Raw genomic sequence first — 24,737 nt, 5'->3', positions numbered from 1 at the left:
GGAGATTTCAAAACCCCTGAAGGTGGTTCACTCCAGTGTTTAATAATTTTAGAAAACTGTCCTTTTTGTCATATGCAAGTTATATGTACAAGCCTGATCTGTAACCTGAATCTCTTTTGCTGCAGGTTAAGCCTATTGCTACCTTTTCTGAATCTTGTCTTGAAATGGCTTGAGAATAACTTATTTTTCTTGACCTCTAGCCATTCTTGCAGCTTTTCTTTTAATTTCCATCTTTCCTGAAGTGCAGTCCCCAAAACCGGATGCGATGTAACCTGTGCCAAACAGAATGGAAGGATTCCTTCATATGCCTTGTCAGGTGTGTATGTCCCATCATATTAGGACTGCTTTTTTAATGATGAAATTACATTGTTTTAATCTTCGGTTTGTTCAGCTGTAATCCGAGCGTATTTTTCTCAGAACTGCTCCTTAGCCTATCCTCCCCCATCCTTCATGTGCTGCCTACGTGTAGAGCTTTATTCTTGTCTCAGTGGAATTGCTTCCTACTGTTTTCAGACCATTTCTCCATCTTGTTAAGACCATTTAGTTCATTGCTAAGGTATATTCACCTATCTGCCAGTGAGAGTTGGAGGCCTGGGAGAGATTTTAGATACTTACCTTTGGGGTAAATGTAGGTGTGGGGTGGGGTGTCTAAATGCCCTTTGTAGCCAAACTAGTCAATACAGTCAATGGAGCTTAGAGACAATTCGTCTCACTCTTATGTAGACATTTACATTTGGTCAGCTGACATTCATTGTACCCTTCATCATTAATTAACGTTAATTTGGTGTAAACATATCAAAGGAGGTCTGTAGGCCCACTCTAGCTTGGAAGACAACATGAAAGAACATAATAAAGCTCTCTGAGAAAGACATTACAGCAATTTTGTAGCTTGTGCAGTAGGAACTGGAAGTAGGAGCCCAAATTACGCTTTCCGTTCTCATCTCTTTGTTCACATGGAACAGCTCTGCCTCTCACCTGCCTACTAGTTTTTAATTACAAAAATATTATGGAAGAATCTTGTTATGAAGCAAGAATAAAAGCTTATTTTTCTCTGAGTCTGTTAAATCCCAGAATATATACTTTCTCTGCACAGGACTCTGTCCAAAGGTGAAAAGCAGACCCCAGCTCTGCAAGCCTCTGCCTTTTGGTTCCTTGGTAAATAAGTAGATCAGCCCTAGTGTTTGCTTTGATGTATTAGTTAGGGATGGTTTGTTGCTATGGTACTTCATAGCTGCTATATTTTTTTGTTACACTAGGTGTTTCTCTGTGCTTGTTGGCAAATAAATAAAATAATAGTTAATATATGTGCAATTTCTTTTAACGATCAGCTTGATGAAGTTCCCAGGCTTTAAGCCACGTGTGAAAGAAGTATGACATGGTGGCCATAATCTAGGTTCTGCTCCTGAGAAATGGGCCACATTCCTTCCAAATGTGCAGTTTGTCATTCATTGTGAATGCACAAAGAAGACTTGGGAGTCAAAATTGTTCGTCTTTGTAGTGTGGAAGATGATAATATCACCTCCTAGGTGCATCTATGCCATCAGGCACCAGTGTTTTCCTCTTCTGAAATGCAGATGTCTAGGGTGGGATTCTTCTAATCTAAATGTAGAAGTCTGCAATATGGATGTTTGTATCTAATCATGTCACCTTAGGTAATGTTTGTGGTTAATGGAGAGGAGTAGGTAATTCTGAGGAATTATTCATCTGGTCCGAACCACATGTTAGAAGTATCTGTTTCTCTCCTCTCGTGTCCTGCTAATGAGAGGGCTGAGGCCATCCACTGTCATTAGCTGCACCCGAGACCAGTGTTTCCAGAAGACCGGTACTATAGCAGCAGCCTGCTGTCACTGAGGCCCACAGAGAAACGGAGGACGTCTCTCAGCTGGCCTTTCAGTCACCCCTGGTAATACCAAACAAGAAAAGGACAAAAAACACTGAGGCCGACTGAGCCAGTGCATTGCAGCTGACGCTGCAACAGGCAGTGGAGGTTGAACTCCCAGCAGCAAAAGCATAGCTAATTTTAGTTTTTACATCTTCAGTATCTTCCCAGTCACTGATAAAACTGTCATCTTCAAGGAACATAATGTCCCAATATTTTTCTCTGATACTATATCTCCTCCTTCTGCCCCTAATGGTGTTGATGTTTGCAGGTGACATCTCTGGACTAGATTCATCCTAGAAGTGCAAAAAACCATATTTCTAGGGAGAAAGTCCTCTCCTTGGCTCTCTGTTTGGCTGCAGGAAGTATTTTTCATCATAGGTTGCAGTGAGGAGCTACAATCAAGCCAGTCTTTCTGGTGTCTGTTGTCAGGAAAAAATGATCTGTCCAAGTCCATTTAGTGGGAACTTCAGCCAGACACTTATGAGTGCTGATTCTTTGTTATTTTCTCATTATGTGGTTCCTAGGTTTCTAAAGGTCTTGACATACATTCTCTACCAATAAGAAAAAATGCCTCCTCATGAGATTTAAGCATGTTGCTTTTATCTTTAATGGAGCCATGTTTGAGCATCTGTCATCATGTTCACTAAATCATCTGCCAATGAAATCCACATTTTTAGTAGCTATTACCTCAGCTCAGGGATAAATAAAGTTCTAGCTTTTATGTCTAATCCTTCATATTATTTTCAGGTGGATAGGGTAACACTGAGGCCACATCTTAAATTTGTTCGAAAGATGGTTTCAGATTTCTTATTAATCAGTATATCCACTTACCAATATTTTTTCCCATGACTCAGTTCACCGGTAGAAGGATCAAAATGTCGATCCTTCTTGAACATACTGCCTTAGCCAGACAAAGCTCTTCTGCAGATCTATGATCCTCTTTGGTCTCAAACAGCCTTTGTTGTTCAGGATCAAATCTAAAAAGATGTGGCATCAGCTTCAAACTCATTCGAAGTGAGTTAGCAGACTTTATCAGAGCCACATTTGATGTTATCAAATTAGATCCACCAGCCCGTCTCGAGGCATATACAACTAGAGCACAAGGTATTGCCGCAGCATGTGCTGACAGAATTCCAGTAACTGAGGGCTGTAGAGACACCACATGATCACTGATACTCACTTTTATGGAGCAGTACTCCTGCTGGTAGCATGAAGGCTTGAAGGACACTGATTCTTCAGTCTTTGTTCCAATGAACAACTTGCATTTACTGGTGTGACTGCACTCCTAATTTAACACCCAGAAGGAGTTTCACAGGTGCCAGAACTTGAAGAAAGAAGAGTGGTTGCCATCGTTGCCTTTGTAATTCTTCGATGTGTTCTTTGTACGTAGCTCCCACAACCGGCCCTTCAGTTCCCCGGGTGGAAGGCTTGCCATGTGGACTGAGAGCAGCTGAAGGACTGGGTTGTGATCTGTTTACATGCTTGTGGGAGGAAAAGCAGAGGTAAGTAGGTTATGCACACACCTTGTTGTGGACACATAGCAACATTAGAAACATTGGAATTCTTATGCAGAAGAGACATACCCATTTAGGGTGGGTTTTACCTGCATGAAACATCCTGAAGTATAATAGGTATTACAAGGTTAGTGACCCTCTGTATTGTTCCTTGTAAAACATTTGGTGTGAAACACAGTGCCATATCTTTGCCCAGTATTCTCATTATTATTATTAGCAGCAAAGAACCTATGGTTGCTAACACTAAGTCCTGAGCTTTTTCATAGAAATTAGACCTCATTAGAAATCAGAAGCAGGATTTGTTTTGTGTGTTGCTATATTTTCTTTATTAAAGCCAGTGATACATATGAAGATCACATGCCAACCCACAGAAGTCCCTCAGAGTTGTAATTTTAAACCTGTATCAATGGACAGTTTATTCTGTAGCCTTTCAAAAGTGTATGCATATACATTATATACATATATACTCTGTCTATATATATGTAGTGACCAAGCAAGTAGTTTAATACGTTTTATGGGTCCAGCCTGGAGTTCTGCATACATGAACTTGTGTGTGGTCAAGGAGGCTTGCATATTTTTGAACTCGAAGTTGGCCTAATAAAGGATATCAGACTACAGTGCTTGCTTTGTCAACCCTGTTTTGCTGGTTCAAAATGACTTGCAAGATTAATTTTCAATTTTTAACATAAAAACCAAGAAAAAGAACTGTTGACTTACTGTAAGGAGTTGATTCCGTGTTAATGACCCTGAAGGAGGCTTGTACACAAGGTACAGATTGTTGCCAATCTGATGTATATTCATATTACAGAATATGAAAATGTGAAGTTATACCATCTTGAGGATTTTGTTTTTGTAAGTAGGATTGGTTAAAAAAACCTTTAAGTAATCATACTGTGTGTTTGATGGTGGAAATTAGTATGAATGTTTCTGGCAGTGGAATGATGTGATGTGGTTGTGCGTTTCTGTTTTCACTGCCTGCTCAATATTGGCCTTTTACAAATACAGATTACCATGTCGATGGAAGGAATTTACAGCTTTGGCCCCCTTGTCTCACTCTGTGTTACAGCACCTTTTTTGTACTTTATGTTACATATCCTCCCAACTGTACTTTTCTGACAGAAAAAGGAAATGTCTGTGGACTGAGGTCCTGAAAATGTGTGAGCTTTACTATTTAATTGGATGAAGTGAGTATTATTTCCCACTTACCTTCATTTCCTGTGGGGTGAAAATCTTGCTCCTCTGAAATCAGTAGCAATCTTTCTGCTGAGTACGACAAGATGGAGAGTTCGTAAGTGATCCCTTACCAGCTGGTGATGTTGCATGCTGGAAGCTCAGAAAAAACCCAACCCATTCTTAATAACGATAGTAGAAAGAATGCTTTTAAAAAATCAGGATTTAGAACTGTCAAAGATAATCCACAAATAAAATCCAAGCTGAATACAAAAGCTATACATATGATATGTTTAATATTGTTAGTTTTGGGGCCTGATGGCCCAGATAGAGCTGCAAGATCTGTTTGTGTTATGTGGGCTGTTACACTACATCCCTGACTTACCTCATCTTGTGGGCAAGGAGCTGCTTGCTCTGACTTCATGGAATTGCAGCTGTATTTGTGGAGAGCTCTCGTCCTTTGGCACTCCCTCCCCTGTACATTAATAGGGTTTGAATGCACCAGCATTTTCTCTGGAAGCAAACTTCAAACTTTGTCTTTAATCCTGATGCAATGCATATTCAGATTTTTTTTCTTTTTCTGGTGTTTAGTTCCAGAGGAACACGTACTTGACTGGTGCTCCCACTGGCCAGCTGTGGTTTATAGCAATAATTAACAGTAAGATACTGCAGCAGAAATGGTGAGCAGAGAAATGCAGTCCAGCAGCTTCAGTTATGTGGTTCTGTTCACTTCTAAGGATTCCAAAGTGCTTAACAAACAATATTACAGGCAGGACAGGCAGCTCTGCCCATGATGAAGGTTTCCTAATGCTTCCTGTTACAAGATTCTGTTTTCATTTTTTTTCAGAGATTTGCTGAAATTAATGTATTTAGGCTAAATTTATTTTTATCCAGTGTCAGTCTCTAAGTTTTTATTCCTTTTTAATTTTTGAATTGATAAATGATTGAGCTATATATAAGAGAGCGGCTAGTAAAAAATACGGTTTTCTGCTCATGTAAAATAACCCCTGACCCCTGTGTTTTAAAAGATTTTGGAGCAAAGACAAGTCTTTCTCTGCCTTTGAATCAGGTATGTGCCTTTTGCCATCCTTACAAAGCCTTTCAGATTTGGTCGACTATTCCAAGATGTGGAAAAAAACATGGTTACCAAATATTCCATAGAGATTTACTAAAGCCTAACAGCAAATATTTCCAGAGATTTCATCTTTGCCACCTCGCACAGCTCCTTCCCGTGATCAGACTTTCCATGCACCGTCCTCACAGGATGACTGAGCAGTCACTAGCCGGGTGCACCAAAGGCCAAACCAGAGGCAACCCCCGCAGTATTGTCCCTGGGCGTTACTTTGAGCTGCAGCAATGCTATGCAGCGGAAATGAGAGTAGGGAGCCTGCCCCTCCTGAGCTGGAATGCAACTCGGGGCTCCCAAGTTTCCTCGTTCGTGTGCTGTTGGCAAGCCTCCAGTATAGTTTCTCTTTGCTGCTAGCCTCAATGCACGTAAAGAGTTGGAAAACCTCAACAAGGCCCTGAGCAACCACATCTAATGTTGAAATTAGTCCTGCTTTGATTGGGAGGTGGGACCACACGACCTCCTGAGGCCCTTCACAACCAAAGTTAGTCCACGGTGCTGTGATTCTTTGCCATTCATTTCTCTATTAGTCCGTGTGGGCCTGAATGCACCATGCTATCTGATGGGTCTCTGTGGGTATGACGAACATAGTGGAAATAGTCTTTATTAGTTTGTTCTTAAAAACAAGTATATGCAAAACACCTCACTGTGATAATATGCAAGCTACATGGATAAGTATCGTAAAATTAAGAATAACAGAATGATCTCTGCAGCCTCCGTATGCTTCCAACATATGTTTGCATTGAAACACTGACTCTAGTTTTGTGATTGCACTGTGTTTTTCCTAATGTGGCTTCATCCTGATACCATGGATCTGCTCTGGAGGTGAAGCAGCACTGAGGAGAATTGGTGGGTGGTAACTGCAGAACTCTGGCTTACTTGTTAAGATGGTGCAAGGTATTTTATGAACAAAGAAGGGCATGGTAGAAGAAGAAAAAAAAGGTCTTCAGGATAAGGTAGTTGAATTCTGCTCTGGATACGTGGACAGAATCTTGTCTCTTCTACCGTGCTCCTGTGTGCTAGTGGGCAAACATTTCCCAAGTGGTTATTAATTGCCAGAAGAGCATTTCTGCTTGTGCCAGTAGTATCAGGAACAAGATGATTGTGCAAATGTCATCCATCAATCACAACTCTTTTTTTGGTAGTGTCGTGAATGACATTCCATTTAATAAAGCCTTCATCAAGTCAGGTTAGGTAATTTCAGTTCCTTATATCTCTTTATCATTTAATGCTCACCTTCTGTTTACGTATTATAGTTATTTATAAATGATTATTTGGCAATGAATTAGGCAAACTATCTCGAAAATCTCTGAAATTCATGGAAATGTTCCGGCAGGATATGAGATTGTTTTTCAAACCTCAGCAGGCTTAATTAGATCCTGCAGTTCATTCATTTGCACTGAAGTCAATTGGAGTTTTACATGTGGAAAGTCTGCGAGATCAAAAATTATGCCCAGTGGGCACATAGCTCTGTAGAAGGAAATGTCAGCTCCGAATGGCAGTATTTCTGACTTCTCATGGGTTAGACTCTCTCTCCCCCCTCACTTTTTCTCTCTTTCTCAATTAGCTTTTCTTGCATTTTTATGTGAGTGGTTTTGAAAGGGTTCCTGGAAAAAAACTTGCTGTGTGTACTGTACATGTTTTCATTTATAGATCACTGAAATGGATAGGCAGATAAATAAATAGATAGGGATTTCTGAGCTTGTGAAATACGTCACAGAATATAAAACCCTCTTCTAAGTCTGTTTTGTCAAATATGTCAAATGATATTTTTGGAATTATATTTCTGGAATATATTTTCAGGGTTTCTTATTGCTGTTCTTGATCTGTGCACTCTTGTTTGACTGTCCCTTAATCTGTCCGATATAAACTGAATGAATAGCAGCATTTAAAAATATGGCTTCAGGGACTCCTTAGGAGGTTTCTTTGTAAGTGTACATTTACTAGTTCATCTGTAAATTTATTTTATGAGGTGTTTAAACCTCAAGAAAACTGAAAAGCATGATATTAATGCCTGGTTTACATCTACTGAAGTCAATGGGAACTTTGCAATTGACTTTAATGGTAGCCTATGTCGTCTAATTATGAAAGTGTCAAGGATGATACACACAAAACCACAAGGAGAGTCTTCTGTTTCATCATATCCTATTCTGTTTGCAGATGCATAGGCGAAGTACAGCGTGGTTTGTTCTTGAGCTAAACAATTTGGTGTTTGGACCTAATCCCGAACCATGTCACTACTTTAGGTGATGTTTCACTTCTCAAAAGATCATGGACTGCTCATTCTTTGTGTGGTTCGTGAAGGTGACAAGGGAGGAAATCCAGCCAAATTTTCAAAAGGCCTTTGAAAATGATGCTTTGGGTTTTTATCTTACATCTGCCCCATGGTATGAGTAATGGAAGAAGTTGATGAAGCAGTTTTCTTCCTAATTGTCTTGCTTTTTTTCATGTGATCAATTTTGACAAGGTTCCTGGAAATTCAAATAATATCTGTAGCGCATATGTACATGTTTTCCCTTAAGGCTCGCTGAAGTGTAGTAGAAAGTTTCCATCACGCTATTGTAATCCCAGGTATCATTTTCATATTGTGTTAGTGAAAGTGAGTGAGAGTACACCACAACAAAAAAAGATGCCCAGAATTCAGCATTTTTTCTGTTAGCGTAACAAGCACAGTAGTCTGAACAGGCTAGATCTGGTCAGCAATTTGTAGTAGTAAATAGTGCTCAACAAAAATTCCCACAAGCTTCTTGTTGAGTCTGCTTCAGAGATATTACTCATTTGGTGGCTGAAACGCTGGTCTTGCTTCACATTTTTAATACTTGCGAAAGATTTAAATATTTTGTTGGCAACTGGAGCTGGTGGCGTGCTGCAGACAACAACTTGTGAAAAGCCTTCGGATGGGACCGTGCTTAGTTGGGAAATGACACTTGCGTGGGGTGAAGATGCTGTCCCCGAGGTGTGTCAGCTCCTCTGAAGCCCCAGAGGCAGCCGAGCCAGGGGGCTGCTGCCCCATCTCCACCACCCCCACCAGCCAAACCTCGGGTTTCTGCTAGGCTAATCAGACCACCGGTGTAGCAATAAATAACAAAGTGGGTAAAGTCACCTCTTCAGGGGGACAAAAGCTACACCACTAAAATGAGAAGGGAGTAAATTCTGGTTTCTGCCCCCCCAGGTCTTCCCCTGACCCAGCACAGCCAGCTCCCAACTGTCCGTGCGGTGGGCTAGCAGCTCTCAGGCTTCTTCCCCTCACCTCTGACCAGGCTGGTGGAGGATCAGAGCTTTCTGGTCTCCCTCCCCAAGCCTCTGGAGTCCTCAGGCTGCTGCCCCTTGAGGCTACTCAGCCCCAAGGCTTCCTGATTCACAGGCGGCTGCTTTTTTGAGCTATCCCAGTGTTAGGGCAGCCAGGAGTCCAGCAGCCCTGGGGTTTGTGCTGGCTGGTGATGCAATTGCTCTGGGAGTGAGCGGGAAATATGGTGTACTGATTTTCTCAAAAAAAAAGTGTGTCGTAAACTCTCCCTCAGAAAAAAAAGCGATTATTAGTATCTATTGCTGGCCTAATGCAAAATTAGTCCATGTCGGAATTACTTCAGGAAAAGTTAGTTAAAAGAGAACTTGTAGAGATCATTCCAGATGTTTGCTGTAACCCTTAGTTCATCTTGATCACCTAGACATGAACAGAGATCTCTGTAGTGTAATTAGAGAAATAAATACTGACTGAGAATTAGATCTTTATGGGAGACTTAGACTCCCTAGATGTAGGTTGGAGAAAGGTGTGCAGAAGTAGGGACCTATTTCTCAAGGTAGTTATAAACACAGTAGATGAAATACTTCTTCATCAAGTGACTTCTCAACCATTCCTATTGTAGACTTAGTTTTGATGAGCACCATGGCTTCTGTGGAAGAATAAAAATAAAAGAAACCTTGAATCAAGTACTCACAAGTCTAATGTGCTTACACCAAATAGAAGAATGGATAGAAGCAGGACTGTTCCTGGTTTTGAAGAGGAAGATTTTGATAAACTACATGAATTAGTTACTGAAGTTATATGGATTAAGGAGCCAAGGGGTTGAAATGTGGAGGAGCTTTTAACGTTTCAGATGTGAAAGCTACCTAGAACTTATATCCCAAACAAAAGTAAAAAAACAGTCAGGAAAGGCATTGTGTCTAATCTGATGAGTAATCATCACAGAAAAGATGTTGGTAGGTAGTGCAAGGACAGAAGGAAAAGAGAGATCAGCAAAGAAAGTTGTGTCTCAGAAGGCAGGATATGTAGGAATAAAGTAAAAACAAATGAAAGGAGCTTGAGAGAAATACCAATAAGTTCTTCATCTAGAAAAGATGTGGGAAAGAGAAAGGCTCCTATGCTGTGAAGATGAACTATAATCTGTGTTGGATAAACTGATGATGATGTAGCAACAGGGCAAAGTCTGGAGGCTTACTGAGAGTATGGAAATGGCAATTAGCTGACCAACAGGGGAGCAAAGCTCAGGATAATTAATGGGCTCCAGTCAGCGGAGTGGGATAACTGTGTTCCAGAATTCAGGCAGAACAGGTATGTGAAACCATAAGTGTGAGTGTCTCATAAGGAGAAAAAGGACCATGTGACGAGAACACTGTTTCTCTGTGTGAGAAGGGAGGAGAGAGTCATGTGGACAAGAGCAGGCCTATTTATCCGACCTCAGGTGTGCAAAGCTTTAAAACAGATCTTGAAGGAAAGAAATTTCTATATAGTAAATAATAAAAAAACCCTCCACCCTTAAATAATCAATTTTGGAAAAAAATCCTTGAATGTGGTATGCAAGTCTGGTACTTTGATTTGCTGGAAAAGGGACATCCTGTAAAATCTAACCTTTCTGGATCTCAGTGAAGAATGTGCTGTGGTGCAGCAAGGTATTTGATATGTCCCCAGGAAATATTTTTCTCTGAGAAGGAGGAACCAAATAGGGAAGTAGGGAAGACGTGAGGAGGAGAAGAGTAGTGAAGTAGCAATTCTCTAATCAAGTTTCAAGTTTCCTTGCTAGTTTGGGTCAGGTAGTTGTGCTTTTTTTTTTTTGCCCGTGGACTGATATTACAGCCTGTGCAGTCTGCAGTGCTTAGCAGTCCTGTGCAGATGCAGAGAGATCACACAGTGTGGATTCTCTCTTTTTTTTTTTTCTCTTACCAGAGTTTAAAATATATGACATTTTGGCTAAAAGTGTGTGGTTTTAGGTGGAAAACTGTAACTGTCGTTCTGGTGTTTGGGGTAGGATTGTAAAATGACAAGCAACTCGGAGAAAGGGAAACAGTGCAGAAGGGAAAAAAAGACAATGCAGAAGCTAGGAATGCAAAAATGTGCACCACTCAGGAATCTTCATGCTTCCTCTGTGCAGGGGAACTGTTGTGGTTCTGGATCTGCATCGTGTGTGGGGGTCAGACTCCCATATAGCACTAACCGTTCCTAGAGGGAAGGAAGGAGCGGTGTACACCTCCTCTGCTGCCCCGTGGTCCGGGCAGGGAGGCTGTCTGCCCACGACAGAGCGCGGTGAGCTTTCCTCAAGTGGGACAAGGGTAGCTCGTGCTCGTGGCTGTGTTCAGGTCTGTCTCAGAAGCAGAAGTGCAGATGGATGCGTTGGTTCAGTTTTCTGGGAGCTCTGGTTCCCTACACAGCATTTCACTTCCCAGTGTCACCCCTGCATGTGCTGCCCTTGCACACCAGTGACTTCCAGCCCTCGGCGGCCTTTAGTGCTCTGAAGAAATGGGCATGCTTTCCCAGTTGCAAACCTGGGCCTTCCAGACCTCTTTGGGCCGATACAGGGTAAGTGACATTCAGAAAACACAAGTTTCCTGGTATTCATCCTTGTGGCACAAGTCGCTGGTCACTAAGAAGTGGCTGCACGGCGTCTGCACCACCCAAAGAAGTTACTGCACCCTGGAGATAAGCAGTTCCTTCCGACTCGGCTGCGAAGGGCTACGGTTGGAAAGAGAGGAATTTCTCTGAGAGAGGCAACAAAAAGGTACATGCCAATAAAGTCCCTTACAAATGCAGAAATTATGTGGGTAAGACAAACAAAGAAAGCTTGAGACAAAAGAGAGAAAGGTAAGGACATATTTGTTGGGGTGAAGAAAGTACTCTTTGAAGTACAGAATCAACCAAAGCTGGAGGAAGCGGGTTACAGGAGGAAGAAAAGCATGTCCGTCAGGCAGAGGAAAAGCTCCACACGCAAAACTAGTGAGAAAATTAAAGGATGGCATGATATATGGTTATTTATGGTTCTGTATAGATGAGTTTAAAGTAATGCTTAACTTTGATGTTAGAGATCACTTCTGCAGAGCCAGTGGCTGTCTCCGAGGAGGTCAGCTGAAGCCAGAATGCCTTCGAGGAGGAGCTTTTTGGTCACAGCATGGTTTAGCAGCTAAGGGAGTTTGGATGAGCTGGCACTTGTCATAAGGCATATGCTGTTCGGTGGGGGAAAGGATGGGAGGTCTTCTATGGGAAAGGACGCTGGTAACACATAACCAGACATGACAAAAGTGCTTAAAAACATTGTAGCTGCAGTGCTTGGATCCAAACCCATTTGCTAGTAGCTGCCTAGTCAGAAGTAGGGTGGGCAATCACTCATATCTCATGATTCGGTGAGCAAGGCTTAAAAGGTTGGAGTTAAGAATGTCCTAGGTGAAATAAAAAGAATGGGACATGAAAGTAGTCCCAACGCCAAGGTTGTTCTATGCCACATGAGTTCAATAAGTAGAGTGGAGAGAGCAGAAAAAAACTGACCAATTTCAGAGCTCTCATCCTTGTGCAGAGGCTTATTTGAATACCAGGCTGTTTCTCTCCCATGCATGCATTTCACTTGCCATGTGTAGCATTAAAAACTGGAAAGACTGCTTAAGGATGAGCAGTAACCTGAGCTCAAAGCTCAAGCTGACCTCTAATCTGACAAGAAAAGCAGTGCTATCGCTTTGGGATGAGAAGAGTCTTTTTGCTGGATTCTAGCACAGAACTGAGACAGTCACGGTCAATTGTGAGCAATGCTGTGCTCAAGGACACAATCCTTGAGCTACGTGGAAGCAACTAGAAAACCTGTGAAGCTCCTCTGGCTCCGGCAGTAAAAACTAGGAATGCATTTACACAGGCATCTTTTCTGCGATTTTCTCTCTGCTTTTCAGCTAGCTCAAACCTCATGGGGAATGCCAGGCTACCACAGGTTTGGGGATTACGGCAGTCTTTCTGCTTCCAGCCTGCTGCTGTTCTCAGCAAAGTGCTTACCCTGGGCTGAGGTCCCGCTCTGAAAGCTTTCGGTGTAGCTGGGCTCTGCGTGAAGTCATTGCTTTGCTGAGGGGGTTAAGGGGAATAAACCAAAGTTGCGATAAGGTTCCAGCTCTTGATAGTCACAATTATATGTGTGACAAACAAGGACTCTATAAACAGAGGTACGTACAACCGTAGGTAGGACTGAAGCTTTGATCAACTTTGCAAGACATACGTTTAAAGAAACTCTGCAGATCTAAACTATCTGTTGAAACAGTCTCACGTGTCTTATATTTATCAGTGAGTTTACAGCAATGCACCCCCTCTTCAGGTGTTTGCATTTACCAATATAAAAGCAATCTTTGGAAATCAGTCGTTTAACTATCATAATAAAGCAATGTTTTCTTCTTTTCACAGGTGGGAGAACTAAAGGAACAGAGCTGTGAAGTTATCTGCTTAAAGCCATAAAGGAGGCCAGGGACAAACCCAGGAATAGAAGCCAAGTCTGCTAAGTTGCAGCTGAATGCCGTCTAATAAATATTGTAATCAACAAGAAAGTTTACTTTCTGGTGTTACAATGAGGTATGCCGTAGCAATACCTATATACTAATAATTTACCCAGGGGGAACACATTTGAGTATGTATGTTTGCCTATGCTCTTGTAAATAATTAAAAAGACTTCTTTGAATTCAAATTCTGAATTGAATTTTTAATACTGTTTTCTTTATAACTGGGAATTTTTTCACAAATATTTCTTCAGAAGTTGTGTTTAAAACATACAGTTCTCAAAATCTGTTTTATTAAAATTACTGCAATTTAATGTCTAAAAATATCTCAGAGTAACTTCAATAATTCGTATTTCTAGATATTTTAGATTCCAGCTTCAGGGTTTGCTTCAGGGTTCCGAGCACCTGTGCTTCAGCTCAGTGGATAGATGGTGGATAGCTGGCATCTCAGAAAAAGGAAATACAGTTGTGTATTCCTGGTGAAGATGTGCTTAGTATTGGAAATCACTTTTGGAAATATTGCTGTAAATGTGTTGGAAGCATCAGAAGCTCAACTCTGGCTCCGGTTTAGCTGCAGGGGAGGCTATGCCAATAGACCAGGCAACAGAGGTGCTATGAATATGGAAGCCCATGACAGAGCCTAATGCTGCCTGGTGTATTGAGGAGTGTTTGTCACAGTTTTGGCAAAGGTGCAACTTGCTTTCCATCTCTCCTAGCTATGTCCTCCTGTACCGGGTCATGTGCGCAATACTTCCCTTTGAGATGCTAATCTTTTGGGGTGTAAAGCACCAGTAGTTGCATTACCAGCTGGTTTTACTTGCACTTGAGGGTTTGAAGCAGCATGGCAGCTCTTTGCACAGGACAGGGAGGGTTTCCTTTTGTCTTTCACCTCAATCTGACATGTTAATGCTGTGGGCTTCCCACAATAGTGCTAGTGTCCAACAGTGAAACACCATTGAAGCCTTGACTGAGTAGTAGGTAGCTTGGTGATGCAAATATTAAATGAGATTGGAAAACTATATTACTTCTGCAACATACTCCCTATAGCACCTTTACAGTTTCCAAATCTTTGTTTTTGATAGTTTGCCTGGACACAGGTGGTGAGCATGCACACAGAATATGTCAGGTTAGCTACCACAAAACCTATAAAGTATCTGCAATTCATCCATGTTTCTCCCACCAGCAGGTGTCATTCTGGAAAAAGGAAAATATTGTAAATTCCTGAACTGGAGAATTTGGCTGTGGCAAAGAAAAAAAAAAAGTTTGCTTAAAATACAGCTTTTGAAGGATACTTTACTCCAAATAAAAACCACGAGAAAGTTGGCTGGTCTGCATTTTTTAATAATCTTTGTGCACTGTGTAATCCTGACATGTAACTGACAAAGGGCAGGTGATTGGTAAGGCAAACCAATATCTAGTTAAAGCTGTCTTCTGCATTTTACTGTTCTCTGTAGCATCTTCACCACTGCTTGCTTACCTCCCATAACTATAAAAGCAGTGATATTCATCAATCTTTATGATGGGCTTTCAGCTTTAGTTCCCCAAGAGGAAACACAGAATTGAGGTGTTGAATTCAGAGCTCATTTACTTCAAGGTAAACTTGAAGTAATGTCATTGTAGCAACTGAAATCAGTAGAATTGCTTGGGATTTTGTCCGAAGTAACCAAAAGTAGTATTTCAATTTCTGCTTCATAAATGAACCTCGAGCAGAAAATAATCACATAATAATTTTAATGTCTGTTATAATATTTATATTTTCCTTTGAGTATTTGTCTGGGTATTAGCTGCAGTCTCCTTTAATATGAAGAGATTCTTTTTGATTTCTCATAATTACAGTAAGAAAGGTGTGACTGAGTTATAAAGAACCAAGCCCCTGTTGGTTCATTGCTGAGGGCTCCTGGTTCTACCAAGTCTAGTCTTCTGGCTCTTAAAAACAAACTTACCCTGGAATCCATGCAGAGGTGTCTTGCCCACCCTATATCCTACTGGAAGGTTGCTTGAGGAAAGACATGAGAACAAGATCCAAGGCTTGGCTGCGAGGAGCACACGAAAGTGGGAATTACTTTTACATTTTTAGAATTTGTAATGACAACAGTGATGTAAAATAATTGTACTGTAGGCAGCTATATCTTTTTCAAGAAGTTATTTAGTGATGAACGTCACAACGCTTTCCTTGTGAACAGTATCAAAGACTCAGTTGCTGAATGAGAAAAAATGGTATATAAAAGTAGTATTAAAACTTCACTCTAAAATAGCTAAAAGCTGTAGTATTGGCCTTGTATGAATCCTGTATTAGTGTTTTCTGATTTCTTTGAGTATTTAACTTTGAAAATGTGGTGGTTTTGTAAAATTTGAAGTAAAAAAGTACGAGTATTATGAATGTGACTTGTTCATTATGTGCTTTATTTTTGTGGGACCTAGATAACAAACGGTGATGATCTCCAGCAGGGTTTTATATGGTAAAGTGTGAGATTTAGCCAAAATTATTTCTTTGGAGTTTTTACAATGTTTTTTCGCATGTTCTTAGTTAAGTGAAATAATATAAAATATTATTTAGCTTTTTAAAATTTAGTTTTAGTATTTTATTTTGTTAATTTTAGAAGAAATGCATGTGCCTAAACATAGACCTCCTGTGTCATTTTAGAGGCCCTGGAGGATCCCACCTGGCCTCTCACTGCCAGTTCAAAGGTGCGGGTCTCCTGTAGGTCCGCATCATATTTGCCAGCCCTGCGCAGATACCCTGGATACTCCAGGGCGTTCCAGAGGGCAAGAGGTAACTTCTTTCTCCTTTAGATAAATCCTGTAAGAAACAATATGCCTCTATGAATGCTTAACAAAATTAAAAAATAGCACAGCTGTGAAGGTAATTCCATCTAAGGTGTTTTATCTAAGTTTAGTGAGACATAGAGGCAGGAGAGTAATTTTGTATCTAAAAAGTACAGAGTTACTGCGTTTAACAGGATGCCATCAAGAGTCTGCTTTGAATTACGGTGGTTGAGCTGAGCCTGTGCATGAGTTGGGAACTGCTGTTGTTGAGGGTACGCACCACGAAAGGCCCTGGCCAGAAGTCTGGGGCTTCTCATCAGGAATGAAGCGGTCTGATGTTCAAAATTTTTGGGAATCTGGTGAAAGTAAGGCATGATAGGCATGATGCAGCAAACTAATTTCGCTGAAGAAAGCAGTAATTTCAGGTACCAGGGCACTCAGCTAGAGGGAATTAGAGAAATACTTGCATTAATTACATAGGCAATTAGAAACCTATGTTAATCAGGTCCATTTTTGATGGTCTACTGAATCAGAGGGAAGTTAACCTTGAATATATTAGTTAGTGTAGTTTTATATCAATTGTACAATGTGGGGTTGAGAATTACTGAATTGTTCTTTTATAACAAGAACAATTTGTGGTATATAATATATAAAAATTATGTATTTTATATGAATAGAATTTAAGACATCTTAAAAGAAAATTAAAGCTATTGGAAGGTAGCAAATTCTGGATAAAATTCACCGCAGGCATTAATTAGGATTGTATAGACAGAGAACGCTTTCCCATGAGCTTTTTTTAATCAGTCACTAGCAGTATGATTGATAGGAATTTGGACTAATTTTGCAGAAGTTTAAAAAATGAAATTTTTACAGAAAAAGTCATGATGTAGTGTGACTTACAAAGCAATCATAAAATCTGATTTAGTAGTCTACAGTATTAATTATATAATTTATGAATGAAGCAGAAGAACAGTTTTCATCTAGTAAATTTTTTTTTTAAAGACTTTATTCTTTTTTTCAGGGTGAACCCCCTGGGCATGGCTGCGGTGGTTGTTTGAAACAAGAAACAGATACCCTCTTGGTGTCGTTCATGTCACTGATCACTGGGAATCTGAGCCTGAATGAAGGTGAAGGGAGATTCCTACACAGAACTGGGAACGGTTTGTCCCTTAAGAAGCGTGTAATGGCATTTTTAATGTTTTTACCAAATACCAGGGCATGTGATAAAAGTTTATGGATTGGCAGTTAATTGAAAGATTGTGAAATGGGAAAGAATGCACATTATGGGAAGCCTTGGAGAGCTACAACCTAAGCACCCTGAAATTTGTGACCAAGCCCACAGAATATCTCTGGAGTTGTTGGAACCATCTCAGATGACTGTTATTTATGATATAATTTAACAGCCCCAGTAAGCTCCCATAGCCAGACTGGGAAAAGACATTACTTTTATTAATGTTAGTCCAGGGAACTAAAGTGTATTCTGGGTAGTGAAACATTTAGTTTATGGAATTAGCTACAGAATTCAGATTTTGAAAAAAAAGGCAGCGTGAATTTGTACCTGGGAGGTGGTCCATATTTTGAAAAATGCTATTCAAAAGATAATGTGCTTGTATCTAAACTCTGTTATCTGCAACATAGAAGTTTACATTTTATATGTATTAAATAACACATCTATATGATGAAACATGAAATGTATAATTAATGACTATAAGTATTCAACTATGTAAATATCTAAATTATATGTGTAAACAGTATATAAACTGTTTCATTTCTGGAGGTTGGAGAAAACAGTTTAAAATTTTATACAGTCTTTCCACCTCCCCTAGTTTTCAGTATAATTGCAGTTTTAGAGCTAATCTGTCTTTTTGTTTTTTAATATTTGCGGTCATGTTAAATTTTACAGAGGAACAGTTTAGTTTAGGGAAACCGTTACACTTTATCCCAACTGTGGTTCGTGTTGTTTGAACAAGAAGTTCCTGAGTATTTGTCCCAAATACCGATATTTTTACTCCACTGGCAGCTGTATGTTTGTAGTCACCCTATGGCAATGTATGCAAAGAATGTATACAATGGCAGTGCCTCTTCCAGAGAGTACCAGGAGGAAAAACTGAATGTGGTCAACCCACACATAATTTGTTCTTCTTGGTGGAGATCTCATGTAGAGAGCACTTAAATGACACTTGTTGTTTCGGTATAAGATGAAGGTAAGAGATAGAAACCATTCAAAAGCCATTGCTTATGTTCCCTGAAATGAGCTAAAAAGAATAGCTCTTCTGAGACACAGCTTTACACTGAACATATGCAGAGCTGTGTCATTATTAATTCTGAAAACGCGTTTACAATGGTTAAGCAAAATATTTAGTTACTATTTAAATATTTTGATGTATTATAGCTCAAACACGGATTTTAGATGTCTACTGCACTTAACTTTTCCAATTTAAATAACTGGTTTCATTAAGATTTTTAGTGATACAAATTAATAACAAAAGGCTGTTAATACAGAGTACAGTTATGAGACCAAAATACATGTGGTTTAAATTTAAAGAATTAAATGTTAGCATTTCCCTATAGAGAAAGGTTATTTGGGCAGTGGTGTACTGACATTATCACCACCCACGAAGAAGGGGACCTGTTGATCCCATCGGTTAAGCAGAAATTCAAAAAAGGAAAATGTAGGTCTAGAGGGTTTTGTTGGTGTAAGTGAATCACACAGGAAAAATGCTGATACCCAGTGTCAATGTAGTGACCTTCTTTGATGCTTAGAAAGAGAAGCAAGCATGCAATATTTTTGTCAAGTTAGAGGGTTTAGGTTGCTTGCTAGGTAAAATTGGTCTAGGTTGTTAATGTAGTGGAAAGTTAAACGATGACCATGGAAATATGGTAATAGGTGCTGTTGTAAATTAGACAGAAATGATTTGCTGTGGCTGGCAAGAATGATAACCCAATGTTTTAACAATTGGGCTGAAGGGCTGCTAAGAAAATAAATGTGGAAAGTGGATAAAAAAGAAAGGATAAATGTATGTTTAAGTAGGTATTTCTTCAAAGCTTCCTTCAGGAAGCTGTTTCCCGACACTACCGTACTGCTTCTGACAAGTCAGGTCTGTTAAGATGGTAAAGGTAAGCAAACAACATTCATTTAGCAGTAAACAGTGCTATCTGTATCTCTGGATTTCTGTTTAAGCAAACCTTTGTAGTAACTTTATTGGACCTAGCTAGAAACAAATTATTAAAAATAACAATTGCTAATTTGCCACTATTTAATATTAGTTTAATCTGACAGCTCTGGGATGGATTCATCTATTATTCCTGGAAGAAACTACATAAAATTGCATGGTTTTGAGTAATTTCATACAGACATGGGACTGCACAGAAAAGCCAGGTCTCAACATCCCTGCATGTAGGAAAAGCTTGTCTCTGACCCTCAGTCTGATAGCTTGAAAACCGGCTGAGCTAAACCCCAGGCTGCCAGTACTCTGCACTTTGGCTTTTGAAAATTTCTGGCTGAGATATAGTTTCAGCCTGAAAAGTCAAAATACGGTGGTTTACGATCAGTTTTGCTTTGTTTGAAGCTAAAACTCAAAGCAAAACTTGTGGGGTATAGATCTATATGAAGCAAAACATAAGAAAGTTAACACAAAAACTCTGCAAAATGAACAAGCTAGTTTCACTCAGCTCTTGAAATAATTCCCTTTTTTACAAGTTCACTTTTCAAGGTCATGTGTGAGATGTCAAAAATGAGGTGGTTTCACTACCCCGTGGCACAGATGAACACCGTGGCTCTAAAAGCATCACCCTCCGTCAGAGCAAGGTCTCATGCTCTCGCTCTCTGAGCTGATACTTTAGACATCTGCCAAGAGATGAAATTTTCTCAGTCCCAGTCTAGTTACATTTAGCTTTGTTCATCTGTAAAACGAGGGATTTGGGGTAAGTCCCAAATCCCAGTCTGTATGTTTTTTTTATAGTTGTAGCCAGCTCTGAACTCATTTCCTGACTCTCTAATAGTGCTCTAAATGGCACCCAGTCCCAAAGTGGCAGGAGTCGCTTACTTCACCTCTGGGAGGTCATCCAAGGATTCACATGTTTGAAGTTCAAAGCCGGGTATTTCGGAGCACCTGCTGCTCTTCCTTAGCGGGTGTGGGAGCTGCAGGTTGAAGATCAGACCCCCTCCTCCTGAGATACTCTGATTTGCACCAAAGCAATGAAGAGTCCTCTGCTCTACTTTCACTTTTTGTGAAATTTTAGTGCAACTGGCTTGAATCAAACCTATCAACTGTACTGAGACAGAGATACTTGTAGCAGAGCGTTGCTGGCTGTGTGTCAGTTCAGACTGGTCAGGACTCCTGTGTTCACTGGGCAGCTGATGCAATTCCATTCCCAGAAAATATTGAGAGAATGAAATCGTGAGTTTCCAGAATTGCCACTGACAGAGAAGCAAGGCCTCAGCAGCAGTGGGCTTAAGTGAGTCAGCATTAGATGTAGATCTCAGACTTTGGCAACTTTATTGAGAAAAATTAGAGTGACATTCAGGAAAAAAAAAATTGGATAATTAGTGATCTTGTGTGCATGTATTTTGCTTATTCATATGTCAAAGTTTCATGGTGAACCGGTACCTAGGAAAGTGCAGAGTGTGAGAGGAATGGCTGAGTTTGAAGGTTTAAGGGTATCTTGAAATACAGCTCACAGACTGAGTTACACGAGGGTTATTGTGAGAGGAATTTACAATGTATGGCTCACCTCTGCACAGGAATGAATTTTATATGATGTGAGCGTATGCTAGAGAAAAAAACCACTGGGCTGCTGGTGGAATGCAAGTATGTGACTCTGAATCTCACTTGATATTTTAAGCCATGAGAGTTTCAGGTTTGAGTCATAGTAACTTGTAAGTAGGATATATATATATATATAAATAGCACGCAAGCTGTAAGCAAGGCTTCTGTCTTGGGGTTATTTTCCCCTCAGATTGCAGATTTGGTTCTCTGTTGTTGTAAATCATTATACCTCAACAGAAAGTCAGAAGTTAGATTAGGTGCTTCCAAAATTTGAAAAGAAACCCGAACTAGAAACCTTTACAGTCTTCTATTTTCTCCTTTGTTTGGCCACTTGGATTTTCAGAATCCTTCGTCCATCAAACTGTGTTACACCTTTCGTACACCTCTGCTTCTCCATGGTGCTTCCTTCATGGAGCTGGCATCAGAATTTGTCCGACCTCTAATTTACCCCATCAGAGCACTCAGCAGCATCTGATCTCTCATTAGAAGCAGAAACTTTCTTAGCACTGCTCAAAGAGCACCTTTAACCCAAGATCTTTATTGGAAAACTCCCTTAGTCAGAGCAAGAGCTGGAGAAGATGGCACAGGAGTGCCTGGTAGGAGCCCCAGAGGCACATGTGGGAAAAAGTTCTTTTTCTTCTTTTTTTCCTTTTAATTCAGCACTTTGACTTGAAACGTGCGCCTAACCAAGCTATGCAAAGAGTGACTTGCTGAACAGCACACTGTAAGGTAGGATTAGAGGCTGTGCTTAAGAGAAAATCTGCTTCAGCCTGGAGAACAATCCCACCACAAAATAAAATTAACTTTAAAAGTAATGAGATTTTCCACTGTTAACTTAATAGCAGCAAACCACATGTTCTAAACAATGTTTTAATTTTTTTTTTTCTTGTGTGTAAGAACTCATTTTTAGTAACAAACCCCAGACTATTAGCCCTGCCATTTTTCCACTGCTGGGGGAAAACGTGGACTCTTGCTGAGTTGTACGGTGAATCTCTCAGAGATATTTGAATCTGCCACCAATAAGAAGGCCTCTAAAATGCTAGCATGGAGGAACCAGTTCAAGGTAGAGGAAATGTAAAAAAAGGGAAAAAGAAGAAACATCTCTTTGGATCTTTAGCTCTTTTATTTTTTTAGGTTATATTTCTTCTGGGCTCCCAACATCTTCAGTAACAAACAAGTTTTCGTTTAAAAAGGATTAAGTTATCAAAACATTTGCCAGGTCCTAATATTAAATCCTAACAGTCAGCAATGTTTAAGTTCAGCCATATCATTTTGCTGAGCAAGTAATGCTAAAACTGAAGGTTTTCCCCTCAGAATGATCTTTCCAAATGAGATTGATATTGTGAGAAAAAAGAAAAAAGAGCAGGACGCCTTCATCATGAGGAATTATGGAATTAATTTTCTTTATACACTCTGTTTGCACAAGACATTTTTGTTAACTCTTAATAAAAATACCATTCAGCTGCTACTTTCATTGTTTTTATCCTGGGACCAATACAACATTGTCATTATTGGATATAAAGTGCTGTAAAAACAAATCTAATTTGTTAAGTTTATTTTGATAAGAAATAAATATAAAGGTAGTGCATAGTTTGTACAGTGCTGCTATCATAGGACTCCTGGGTATAATTTATATAAAGAAAAAAAAAGCATACATAACTTTCTAGTTGATTTCCTTTAACAGGGCTAATTGAAAACAGTTTCTGTTATTTAAAAGTAATTTATTTTAAATATACTTTTTAAAACAAAGTTCTTATTGATATCCATTTCAAGTATAATATTATCTCAGTGTGGGATACAAGTAAAAGGTCAAATCTTGTAGGAGTATTTTCTGTATGACTCAGTTCTGATCACAGATAAACTTATCAGGGAAACCAAATTAGTTAACCTTTTCAGTACCAAAAGCTTGTTTTAACAGGCCATGATGGTTTCTTTCACAAATGCAGAACTTCAAAGCTCGTACTTTTGTACTGAAACATGAAGAAAAAAGAGAGTGCTAATTTCCCTTTTCTCGGTCTGATAAAAGGCAAAGGCTAGCGATTTTTGCATTAAGTTATTCAGGTTCAGCATATAGGCAGAGTGAGCAATACATTATTAATTTTTAGTCAAGAGTTGTTGTGCACAGTGGTACAGCAACAAAAATACGTAATTTTTTACTTCGATTATGCCTTTAATTTATGGACCTTGTTAAAGAACTCAGTTTTTCTTGTCCGGTAGCACAATCCTTCTGTATGGGTCCGATTACCGGAGCACTGAAAGGCATCGTGCAAACTAAATGGCTGTATGCGGCATATCTCTAGGAACCAGCCTCTTTCCATATGGCTTGATCGTTTGTTCAATTCCTGTCCGGTGAACTGGTTTGCGACATTTCTCAGAAGTCCCTTCAGCTCTGCTTCCTTTTTTGTTTCCATCACAGCAGCGCCAACAATTCAATAGCTTGGGCTGCTTCAACACATGCAGTCAAGCTCAACACCAGAAACTGCTCTTTCTTAAAGCCAGATCCGGAGTGACTGAAAGGCTTTAATGGACTTCAGATCTGGGACCACACTCGTGTTTGAGAAAAACTCTCACAGACGTTAATGAGCTGAAGCCCTCTTCGTGGCATGCGTGCAGTCTCACCTCTATCAGCGCAATTTCATGTGGTAGCTGGAGGACGGTTTGACTCATGGTGGGTTTTGCCTGCAGACTCATTCCTGCCACCTTTGCTCATTTTGCATAGTATTTACTCTCACTGACTTGCACGAAGAAATTCTGCTCCTGAGGGATTAAAATTGGTGAAGTCTTTCTCGAAACAGCTCCCAAAGAGCTACATTTCAGACATTATCTGGTGGAGAACTCTTGAGGTGCAGATATTAATGATATACTTTGCATTCAGTGAAGCAAAAGCATTATAAATATCCAAGGGTGAAACAAAAGCATTATAAATATCCAAGGGTGAAGATTTCTAGAAGTCTGGTTTCGGAGATCAAAGCACACACAACGCTAGCTGAGCTGTAGGAGTATACTGGTTCTGCGCAGCTCAAAGTAAAAACAAAAGTCTGTAAGGCATGTCCCAAGCTGAACTCGAATGGGCTTGGGGTGGAAATTTTGTCAGCCTTCGTCATATGCAGTGAAACATTTGTCTCATGCTGGCGGTGGCAACAAGCTTTTTTTTCTTCCGTAATTTACAAAATATGAGCAAGTAGGTAGTTAAAGCTTTTCAGTTCTTCCATGGATGGAATAATTTTATGTGGTATTTTCTAAGCAGAAAAATAACTGACACTTGGGGAACTAGTTTGTCATTCTCACAAAATGTAATTTCATCCAAACAGGTAAAATAATGCAATCATCCAGGCAGATAATGCAGCACACTTGGCATACACGGGCAGTTAAGATAGCGCTTTATTCCATGAACGAGAGATGATTGCTCTGGAAAACTGGCTGGGTCACTTTTAGTTATTAAGAGAGTAAACTCATGGTTTCTTCGTGGACTAGTCACACTGTATAGTATTTTATTTTTTCTTTTCTTCTATTTAAATTTAGATTGATTATTCATACTTCCTGGCAGCGGTTATAGGAGGAGCATGACTGAGAATTTGGTAGGTGAGTTAATCTCATTTTTACTGTGTCTTTAGAGCCACCCACTTTCCTTTTGTATGACTTGGCACCAAAAAGTCTTGCAGAGTGAGACCAAAATACCGACCTCCTGCATCCCTCCATTTTCTCTTCTGCCCTGCTTTTGCTGCTTCCTCCTTTTCTTCTGCACATTTCTCATTGTTTAGCCCCTCTCATCAGCC

The 24,737-nt window shown here is 39.9% G+C and overlaps 1 long non-coding RNA gene across 1 annotated transcript; it reads left to right on the top strand.

Moving 5' to 3' along the window:
* Nucleotides 1–237: 237 nt before the first annotated feature.
* On the top strand, nt 238–24,543 carry LOC142362513 (uncharacterized). The gene is made up of 6 exons (XR_012765114.1): nt 238–316; nt 3,273–3,384; nt 13,338–13,502; nt 16,071–16,199; nt 17,214–17,319; nt 24,484–24,543. It is a non-coding gene; the product is annotated as an uncharacterized LOC142362513 (long non-coding RNA).
* Nucleotides 24,544–24,737: the final 194 nt, after the last annotated feature.

The sequence above is a fragment of the Opisthocomus hoazin genome, chromosome 1 (assembly GCF_030867145.1).
Source record: "Opisthocomus hoazin isolate bOpiHoa1 chromosome 1, bOpiHoa1.hap1, whole genome shotgun sequence".
Classification (NCBI taxonomy): Eukaryota; Metazoa; Chordata; class Aves; order Opisthocomiformes; family Opisthocomidae; genus Opisthocomus; species Opisthocomus hoazin.
This window is presented reverse-complemented; position numbering and strand designations above follow the sequence as displayed.